Source organism: Eptesicus fuscus, chromosome 14 (assembly GCF_027574615.1).
Source record: "Eptesicus fuscus isolate TK198812 chromosome 14, DD_ASM_mEF_20220401, whole genome shotgun sequence".
Taxonomy (NCBI): Eukaryota; Metazoa; Chordata; class Mammalia; order Chiroptera; family Vespertilionidae; genus Eptesicus; species Eptesicus fuscus.
In genome coordinates, this window is record NC_072486.1 from 13,136,695 (window position 1) to 13,146,715 (window position 10,021).

Genomic DNA, 10,021 nt, shown 5'->3' on the forward strand with positions numbered 1-10,021 from the left:
CAAAAAGTCCACATTCTAATAGGAAACACACTGAAATGACTGTACTGTAATGTCAGAGGAGGGTGTTTTAGCAAAGAGGTATCTATCTGATGTATCAGATGATCTTTATAAAAAGGTTTAGAAGATGGACATCTGTAATACTGTCAACAATAAAAAAGATTATTTTTTAAAGTATAGGAGCATGAGCTGCTTTGTTTTCTCCTCCAAAGCAGATATAAAATTAGATTATTATGATCTGTATAATAGATTTATGGGATTGAAGTACCTCAGATATCTTAATTAAAAATCTACAAAATGTTTGTCTTAAATTTTTTTTCCCCCCAGTAAAGCCTATTCAAAGAACAAAGCAATTTCTTGTTGGTCCCTGGTTGAAGGATTTTTGTTCTTTAAGCCAGGTTATTAAAAGATTGGGAATCATTGTCCTAAAGAGAATATTAATAATGTGTTGACTGTGGGAATACTTTAAAATTTAAGAAGTATATCAACAAAAAGTAATAACATTAGCCACAGTCTGGAAGAAAAGAGCCATGTGAAGAGACTATAAACATATATAGATGTGTTACATATGTGTTGATGGTGAAAAAGCAGGGAAGGAGAACAGGTAAAGGGGGGGCGCGGATAAAATTTAATAGACCAATTTTTGAAGTCTTCCCTAAGAAGGTGAAATTTAAGTAAAATCTGAAGGGAAGGGAATGAGCCTTATCTGGAAGGAAGAGTGTGTTGGGTGTAGAAAACAAATGTATTGGCCTTCAAGGCAGAAGAATACCTGGAATGTTGGACAAGAGAAGACAGATGATAACCTTAAGGGCTGGGCCCTGCTGGGGAGGGAAAGGGTTTGGGAGGTTTCAACCATCAGGCAAGTGTTTTCATAGAAGGAAACTGTTGTCAGAAGTGAGTGCATGGGTGTATTGCTACAGATATAGGGGTACATGTTAGGCTTAAAGACTAGATGTGTTACATTGCATAGATATGGGTGTGCAACATACAAAAAAATGTATTTCTGGGCCTCTTGTTTTTCTTTGGTTAATCCTCATCCAAGGATATTTTTCCCATTGATCTTTAGAGTGGAAGGGAGGTGTGGAGAGACAGTGATTGGTTGCCTCCTACATGTGCCTCAACTGGGGCCAGGGATCCAGCCTGCAACTGAGGTATGTGTGCTTAACTGGAATCGAATGTGTGACTCTTTTAGTCCATGGGCTGATGCTCTGTGCTCTAACCCAAGTTGGCTAGGGCTGTTGCCTATATTATTAAACTGGTTGAAGGTAAGAAAAACTTGTTCTAATTCCCTACAACAGTGGTTCCTATTAATTGGGGGAGGAGGGGAGAATGATCATGGAGCCCTTAAAAATAGGATAAAAGTGCAATCTGTCTTCCTAGAAAAACTAAAGATGTAAGACAATTTGTGTATACAAATACTAGGTTTTTAAATTTCTTTGTGCATAGAATAAAACCTATAGGAATATGCACCAGTTTTCTAATAGTGGTAGTTACCCTGTAAAGTAGCAAACAGGAGAGGCAACTTGCAGAAAAACAGGGCAATAATACATACAAGTTAAGGAACATTATGCATACTAGTACTTCTGGATAAAAGCTCCTGTCACAGACTACCCAGAGATTCTCAAAGACTCATGGCTGTTTTTTTAGGATGTGGCTTAGAACACTTGAATTTCATAGCACCCTGAGGACTATGAAGCACAAACACATTGCTTCATTATGGCAATTAAAAGACTTTATTTGTAATCCTATATAATAAAAGCCTAATACGCTAAGTGGCCAGTTGGCTGTTCAACCAATCAAAGTGTAATATGCTAATGATATGCTAAGGCCGCTCAACCACTTGTTATGATGTGCACTGACCACCAGGGGGCAGACAGTTGACCGGTTGGCCAGTTGCTATGATGTACACTGACCACGGGGGGGGGAGGGGGCAGATGTTCCAACCAGTAGGTTAGCTGGCTGCTGGTGTCCAGCTGATTGGGACTGAGTGAGAAGGGCTGGACACACCCTGGAGCCCTCCCATGGTCGTCCCTCAGCTGGCCAACCTCCCACATCCCTCCTTGGTTGTTTCTGATCCTGCACTGGTGGGGTCCCTCGGCCTGGCCTGTGTTTTCTCACATTCGGCCAACAGCAGAACTAGTCACTATGATGTGCATTGGCCACCAGGGGGCAGATGCTCACCACAGGAGCTGCTCCTTAGTGGTCAGTGTACTCACACAGCGGGGAGCAGGCCTAAGCTGTCAGACATCTCCCAAGGGCTCCTGGACTTTGAGAAGGAGCAGGCCGGGCTGAGGGACCCTCACCCCCGAGTGCACGAATTTCGTGCACCGGCTCTCTAGTGTAAAATAAAGGTTTATTTGTTTAAAATATGTCCACTCCTGGATGCCAAACTTAATGCTTTAGGCATATGAATTTCCTTTTCCCCACCTAACTAATCTGAAATTAGGCGGATTGAATGGTCAAAATTGGTGCATTTTTGTATTACGAAATGTACATTAAAAGGTAAGGTGAACCCAGCCAGTGTGGTTCAGTGGTTGAACGTTGATCTATGAGCCAAGAGGATGCAATTTTGTGTGTGCTTTTTAATATATTTTTATTGATTTCAGGGGAACGCAGAGAGGGAGAGATAGAAACATTAATGATGAGAATCATTGACTGCCTCCTGCACACGCCACATGGGCTCCAACCTGCAACCCGGTCATGTGCCCTGACCAGGAATTGAACTGTGACCTCCTGGTTCATACATGGACGCTCAACCACTGAGCCATGCCAGCCGGGCAAGAGGTTGCAATTTGATTTCCGGTCTTAGCACATGCCCCCGATATTTCCATCTCTCTCTCCCCATCTCTAAAATAATAAAAATAGCCGAAACCGGTTTGGCTCAGTGGATAGAGCGTTGGCCTGTGGATTGAAGGGTCCGGGTTCGATTCCAGTCAAGGGCATGTACATTGGTTGCGGGCACATCCCCAGTGGGTGGTGTGCAGGAGGCAGCTGGTCGATGTTTCTCTTATCGATGTTTCTAGCTCTCTATCCCTCTCCCTTCCTCTCTGTAAAAAATCAATAAAAATATTTTTAAAAATAAAATAAAAACAAGTAAAAAAGAAAAAGACAAGGTGAGAGTAATGAATATAAACAAGAAAGGCCTAAGTAATTTCTAAGAAAGCAAGATACACAAATGAAATACCAGGTTTTGTCAATTTAAGCTCCCACCAATAAAATAAGAAAGGGTGGTCTTTTCTTGGAGCAAAAGGTATTCAGATTTTACTATAGGAAAATAAGCTGTACTCTGAATTATTTACACCACAAAAATATTTCAAAATGAAATTGAGGCAACAGTTTTCAAAAACAATATGGTGAGATAAAAAACTAAGGGGGAAAATAGGATGTTAGTACAAAAATGCATACAAACCATGGCATCCTGTTTGACTAATTTCTGCCCTACACTTAATTTTAACTGACCCCAAAAAGGCTGTCCAGTCGGGAAACTTTGCTTGGTGTTCATGGGTTAAAAAAAAAGCAGTTGCTTAACACTCAAACTAGTCATGAGTCCTCACCAGGATACTGTGAAGTGAATCTAGGTATGTTTCTGATGGTAATTTAATCCTGGAATAGATTTTCCTGGCATAATTTTTCAGACTTCTACAAATACTGCGGGGGGTGTGTGTGTAAATTTGAGCGGGTACTCCATGCTGGGAATGTAACATACTTTAACAATGAGTTGGGGATAAAATTGAAAAAATTGAGACTGTCCAAGAGGGCCTAAATAGACTCCCTCAAGGGTGAGCATTGACACATGAGTAATTGAAGCACCACAGTGTCAGGAGACTGTGGCTCTGATCACTTTCATTTGGAAAAATTGAAAGTACTTAAAGAGGAAAATGGGGAGTTAGTGTTTAATTTGTAGAGTTTCAGTTGGAGAAGATGAAAAAGTTGGGTGGTGGTGATGGTTGCACAATGTACTGAATACTACATCTGTACACCTACAAATGCTAAATTTTATGTATAGTTTACCACAAAAAAGGACCCAAAAAAAGCTAATATAAAGGTCCACATATCTCTAACTTGGTACTATTTCTTGCTGCTGTATTATGTAATTTGAAAATTGCAAAATGACTAGGTTACCAATGAGATGATTGCTTGCTTTGTGACTGCTCCATCACTAGGGCCTAGTACAGATCCTGGAATGGAGTAAATATCAAGTTAATGGAAGGAAGGGGAGGAGGGAGGAGAAATGAATGATTGGTAGGGCCCATTAACTTAGGAAATTCCCAAACAAAAAATTCCTTCAAATTTAACTAGTGAGCTGAAATATAAAAGGAATGACAGAAGTCTAGGCTGAACATATATTCAATCATGATAACCCAAAAAAAGGATTAAGAATCACTTTTAGCCCTGGCTGGTATGGCTCAGTAGATAGAGCACTGGCCTGCGGACTGAAAGGTCCCTGGTTCGATTCCAGTCAAGGGCACATGCCTGGGTTGCGGGCTCAATCCTCAGTAGGGGGCGTGCAAGAGGCAGCTGATGAATGATTCTGTCTCATCATTGATGTTTCTATCTCTCCCTCTCCCTCTCCTTCCCATCTGTAATCAATAAAAATATTTTTTTAAATAATCACTTTTTAATCTGTTTAGTTAAGAGAAATGGCAATTTAACATAATTATAAAAGTATTAATGTTTAAGTCACCTTGTAAATTCATTTATATTGAACGGATCCCTAATGTCAGATAAGTGTTCTATTTGATATTTGTAAAGTCAAGTGCAGAGAAGTCCAATAGGAAATGTTCTTTTAAACATAAGGGACATGATTTTATTTTCAAGTATTATACATTAAAAATTCACTATCCTCTTTATAAAGGCGTATATGTATTTGTAATCAAACTTTTAATACAATTACAATTTTTATATTATGGCTTGTATGCTCTAGTTTCTCAGGATTATTTATGGTTTACACTTTTTTTTAATATATTTTTTTGAGGAAGGGAGAGGGAGAGAGAGTTAGAAAACATCGATGAGAGAGAAACATCAATCAGCTGCCTCCTGCACACCCCCCACTGGGGATGTGCCCGCAACCAAGGTACATGCCCTTGACCGGAATCGAACCTGGGACCCTAGAGTCCGCAGGCCGACGCTCTACCCACTGAGCCAAACCGGCCTCGGCTGGTTTACACTTTTTAAAATACCATAAATTTAATAAGTGCAAGACCCAAATGAAGAAAACTAAGAAGAAGAAAAATGTGTTGTCTGATATACATGGATCCTGAATCCATTTACATGTTACTGAATGGGAAGACCTAGTACTATAAACATTCCAATCCCTACTCCAAATGTATATACGTATACATGTAATAGAGTTCCAATTAGAAGGCTTTGCTACATTCACCAAGGTAAATGTAAACATTCAGCTTTAGAAAAATTATATTAGTCCACATTTGGCATAATACTCACTTAGAAAAATACAGGCTAGGAAGCCACATGCAGAAGGGCAATGCCAGGCATTGCTCGGGAGTCCTTGGAGCAGTCCACATAGCAGTGCTAAATACATAGAAGGTGATGAAATCCATCTTATCTAAGTGCAGGAACCACCTACTTAAGTTTTATGGATCAGTACCCAATATCTCGTAATAGTTCCATAGGCATAGCTTCCAAAGTACCTGGAAGACATGTGTAACTAGTTATGGCACTGCCCTCAGAAGACTCAAAGTATGGTGTCCCCCGTTAGATAGTTTCTTCCAGTCCAGGTGCAATTCGCCAGGCAAGTCATTTTTACCAACCCTGGCCGGGTAGCTCAGTAGAGCATTGTTCTGATACACCACAGTAGTGGTTTTGATCCTGTTCAGGGCACATACAAAAAGCAATCAATGAATGCACAAGTGGAACAACAAATCAGTGTTTCTCTCTTCCTCCCTCCCTCTCTCTACAATCAATCAATAAAAAAATCATTTTTACCATAAGCAAATGTGACAGAGTTGACATACCATCATTATCAGTGTGCCAGAGAAATGCATTTAATGAAAGGCCAGATTCTTATGCAGAAGGGGAAGGGCTTGGTTAACCACTTACAATAACCCCTACAAGATGGGGGGTTGGGAGAGTGAATGAAATTGTTCCAAGAGCACGTGAAAGAATGTACATGGGAATGAGTAAATAATTAGAGGAATAGAGTTCAGAATAGATCCAAGTACATATGAAAATTTATATGATAAAGATATTTTATTTTGGTAGAAAAAGGGTAGATCAAAAGATGGTACAATTCCCTGCAAATAGGACTACATGAACTTCGCTTAAAAGACAGAGAAGGGGGATCTGTGGGGAACGGGCTGTAAGCTGACATGGTCCTTGCATCTGTAGGGGCTAGCAAGGCTGGCATCCTACCTGCACAGATTTCCCAGGCCTGTTTGGATGGCAACTAATCAGTATAACGAGAGCAGCCCCTGCCTACAGAGCTTTCCCAGGGTTTGTTTATATGACTGCTATCAGTAGGATAAGAGCTACTTTCATGGCTTACCAAGAAATATGTACCCAACTAGTGAGATTTATTGTAACAAGAAACCTGTCCTTCAACTTATCCCTCCAGTAGTGATTTTAGAGAAACAAAGAATGTTTTCCTTGGGAATGATTCCCTACTTAGTGTCTTATGTATAAAAAGCACTGTATTACTAATAAAAGTTGCCAGAGCTTCTCGAGAGCTGTGGACCTCCCGAAAAAAAAAAAAAAAAAAAAAAAAAGATGGTACAATTGACAGTTTGGAAGAAAATAAGTTTACACCCTTGCCTCATACTACTACATTAATATAAATTACAGGTCTATTAAATCTGAGAGATGCAAATCAAAACAACAATGTGGTACCATCTCACACCTGTCAGAATGGCTATCAACAAACGACAAGTGTTGGCGAGGATGCGGAGAAAAAGGAACCCTCGTGCACTGCTGGTGGGAATGCAGACTGGTGCAGCCACTGTGGAGAACAGTATGGAGTTTCCTCAAAAAACTGAAAATGGAACTCCCATTTGACCCAGTAATCCCACTCCTAGGAATATATCCTAAGAAACTGGGAACACCAATCAGAAAGGATATATGCACCCCTAAGTTCATAGCAGCACAATTTACAATAGCTAAGATCTGGAAACAGCCTAGGTGTCCATCAACAGATGACTGGATCAGAAAACTATGGTACATCTACACAATGGAATATTATGCTGCCATAAAAAAGAAGGAATTCTTACCATTTGCAGCAACTTGGATGGAATTGGAGAACATTATGTTAAGTGAAATAAGCCAGTCAATGAAAGAAAAATACCACATGACCTCACTCATTTATGGATAATAAAGAACATTATAAACTTGAACAAAAAGATAGATACAGAGACAGTAAAGCATCAAACAGACTGTCAAATTACAGGGGGAAGGTTAGGGAGAGGTGGGGGAGGCAAGAGATCAATCGAAGGACTTGTATGCATGCATATAATCATAACCAATGGACGCAAAACTCTGGGGGGTGAGGGCATATATGAGAGTGGGGTGGGGAGGGCAATGGTAAGATATGTACACATATAATACCTTAATTAAAAAATTGGAAAAAATTATATAAAGTATCACTGGGCAATCATCTATACTAACAGAGTAAGATGCAAATTGGCCGTACCTTCGTGACGCCCACCAACCAATCAGGAGCGACTATGCAAATTAACCCACCCCGAGTATGCAGATGCCAAGCGGCCAGGGGCGGGGTAGGACACTTGCGTTCTGCACCGCCCCAGCCGCTCCAGGCCTCTGGGCAGCATGAGAAGGCGGAAAGTCGGCTCCAACCAGAGCAAAGGCGGTGCCGGCAGCCAGGGGAAGGAAGGCCCATTCTTGCACAAATCTTCATGCATCGGGCCTCTAGTAATAGTAATAATTAAGAGACAAGCAAGACTTTTTGATGAGTGCTAAAACTTGTGGATAAAAGTTTGAGGAATAAGAACCACATAGTCTGAGTATCTCCCCATACAAGGTACTTGCTAATTACAAAGGGAAAATTTTTATTTTTATTTATTTATTTATTTTTATTGATTTTTTTTTTTTTTTACAGAGAGGGAGAGGGATAGAGTTAGAAACATCGATGAGAGAGAAACATTGATCAGCTGCCTCCTGCACACCCCCTACTGGGGATGTGCCCGCAACCAAGGTACATGCCCTTGACCGGAATCGAACCTGGGACCCTTGAGTCCGCAGGCCGACGCTCTATCCACTGAGCCAAACCGGTTAGGGCAAAGGGAAAATTTTTAAACATGGCAGACATTCCTTAATCAAGTGATCAAGGTGAACACCCATCATGGGACAAATGGACATCACGTACTTACTGAGATGATGCACTAAGGACAAGGTCACTTTTGTTTTTTGTTTTTTTTAATATATTTTATTGATTTTTTACAGAGAGGAAGGAAGAGGGACAGAGAGTTAGAAACATCGATGAGAGAGAAACATTGATGAGCCGCCTCCTGCACACCCCCTACTGGGGATGTGCCCGCAACCAAGGTACATGCCCTTGACCGGAATTGAACCTGGGACCCTTCAGTCCGCAGGCAGACGCTCTATCCACTGAGCCAAACCGGTTAGGGCGACAAGATCACTTTTGTGACATTCCACAAAAATGTATATAACTTTATTCTAAACATGGGAAGAACCAAATAGCCCCCAATTAAGAGGCATTCTATAAAGTAACTGATCGTATCCTTCAACAAATTTCAGTGTGGCCCCAGCCGGTGTGGCTCAATTGGTTGGAACAACATCCCTCACACCACAAGGTGGTGGGTCCAATTCTTGGTCAGGGCACATACCTAGGTTTGGACCCCCTGGTCAATCCCCTGTTGGGGCATGTGAGAGGCAGCTGATGGATGTTTCTCTCTGGCCTCAATGTTTCTTTCTCCACCGGCCAGTGCTTACATTAATTTTTAATCTACTTCAACAGTTACAGAGAGCAGAAACCTTTTCATATCCGTTATTCTTAATTCTCCTTTAGCGCTTAACATGTTAGTTAAGTATGTGAACTGACTTTCCAGACTGATTGGTGTGGAAAAGAATGTTAAATTTGATTTTAAGTAAAAGTCAACTAAATTAAGTCCCTGGGAAACAAGGTTACTGTACTTTTAGGTGACAGAACTGTGTCATGAGAAAACAAAGTGCTAACCAAAATTCTATTTAGTGAAACAATTTTCATTCTATGGCCTTTAGTCTGTAGAGATTTAGTAAAAGTACTACAAATTCCACAGTAAAATACAATTAGACTTAATTTTAAGGTGTGTGAAGATTGTTAAAAGTTGTTTATTGGATTAAAAGCAGGAAGCTAACACGTTTGAAAACATACTTCAAGAGTTGAAATGAGCCCTAACCGGTTTGGCTCAGTGGATAGAGCGTCGGCCTGCGGACTCAAGGGTCCCAGGTTCGATTCCGGTCAAGGGCATGTACCTTGGTTGCAGGCACATCCCCAGTGGGGGGTGTGCAGGAGGCAGCTGATCGATGTTTCTCTCCCATCGATGTTTCTAACTCTCTATCTCTCTTCCTTACTCTCTGTAAAAAAAATCAATAAAATATATTTTTAAAAAAAAGAGTTGAAATGAAAGGCTTTCTGAGTAAAAATCAATTGATGAGAAAATTCAATTAATCAGATCACGCCATCAGATGACGAAAACTTTACTAAATCTTCACATGAATTTTCATAGAAAATGAACCTAAATTTGAATTAAATTTATCTTGGTACCACATAGCATTTCAAATCCAAATTAGACCTTTAATTTTAGAATTGTAAGCATGAAAAGAAAACCTAAGTACATTTCTTCATAATCTCAGTAATGAGAAACTCCTTTTAAATTATGCAATAAACGAGATTGATAAATTAAATAGCATAAAAATAAAAACTGTATGGCAAACACAATAAACAACATCTGAAGAGAAATGATAAACTGCAGAAAATTTTGTAAGCATATCACAAAGGGTGAATCTCCATATATATGATACAGACACCGCCCCTACAAACAAAAATGAAGGA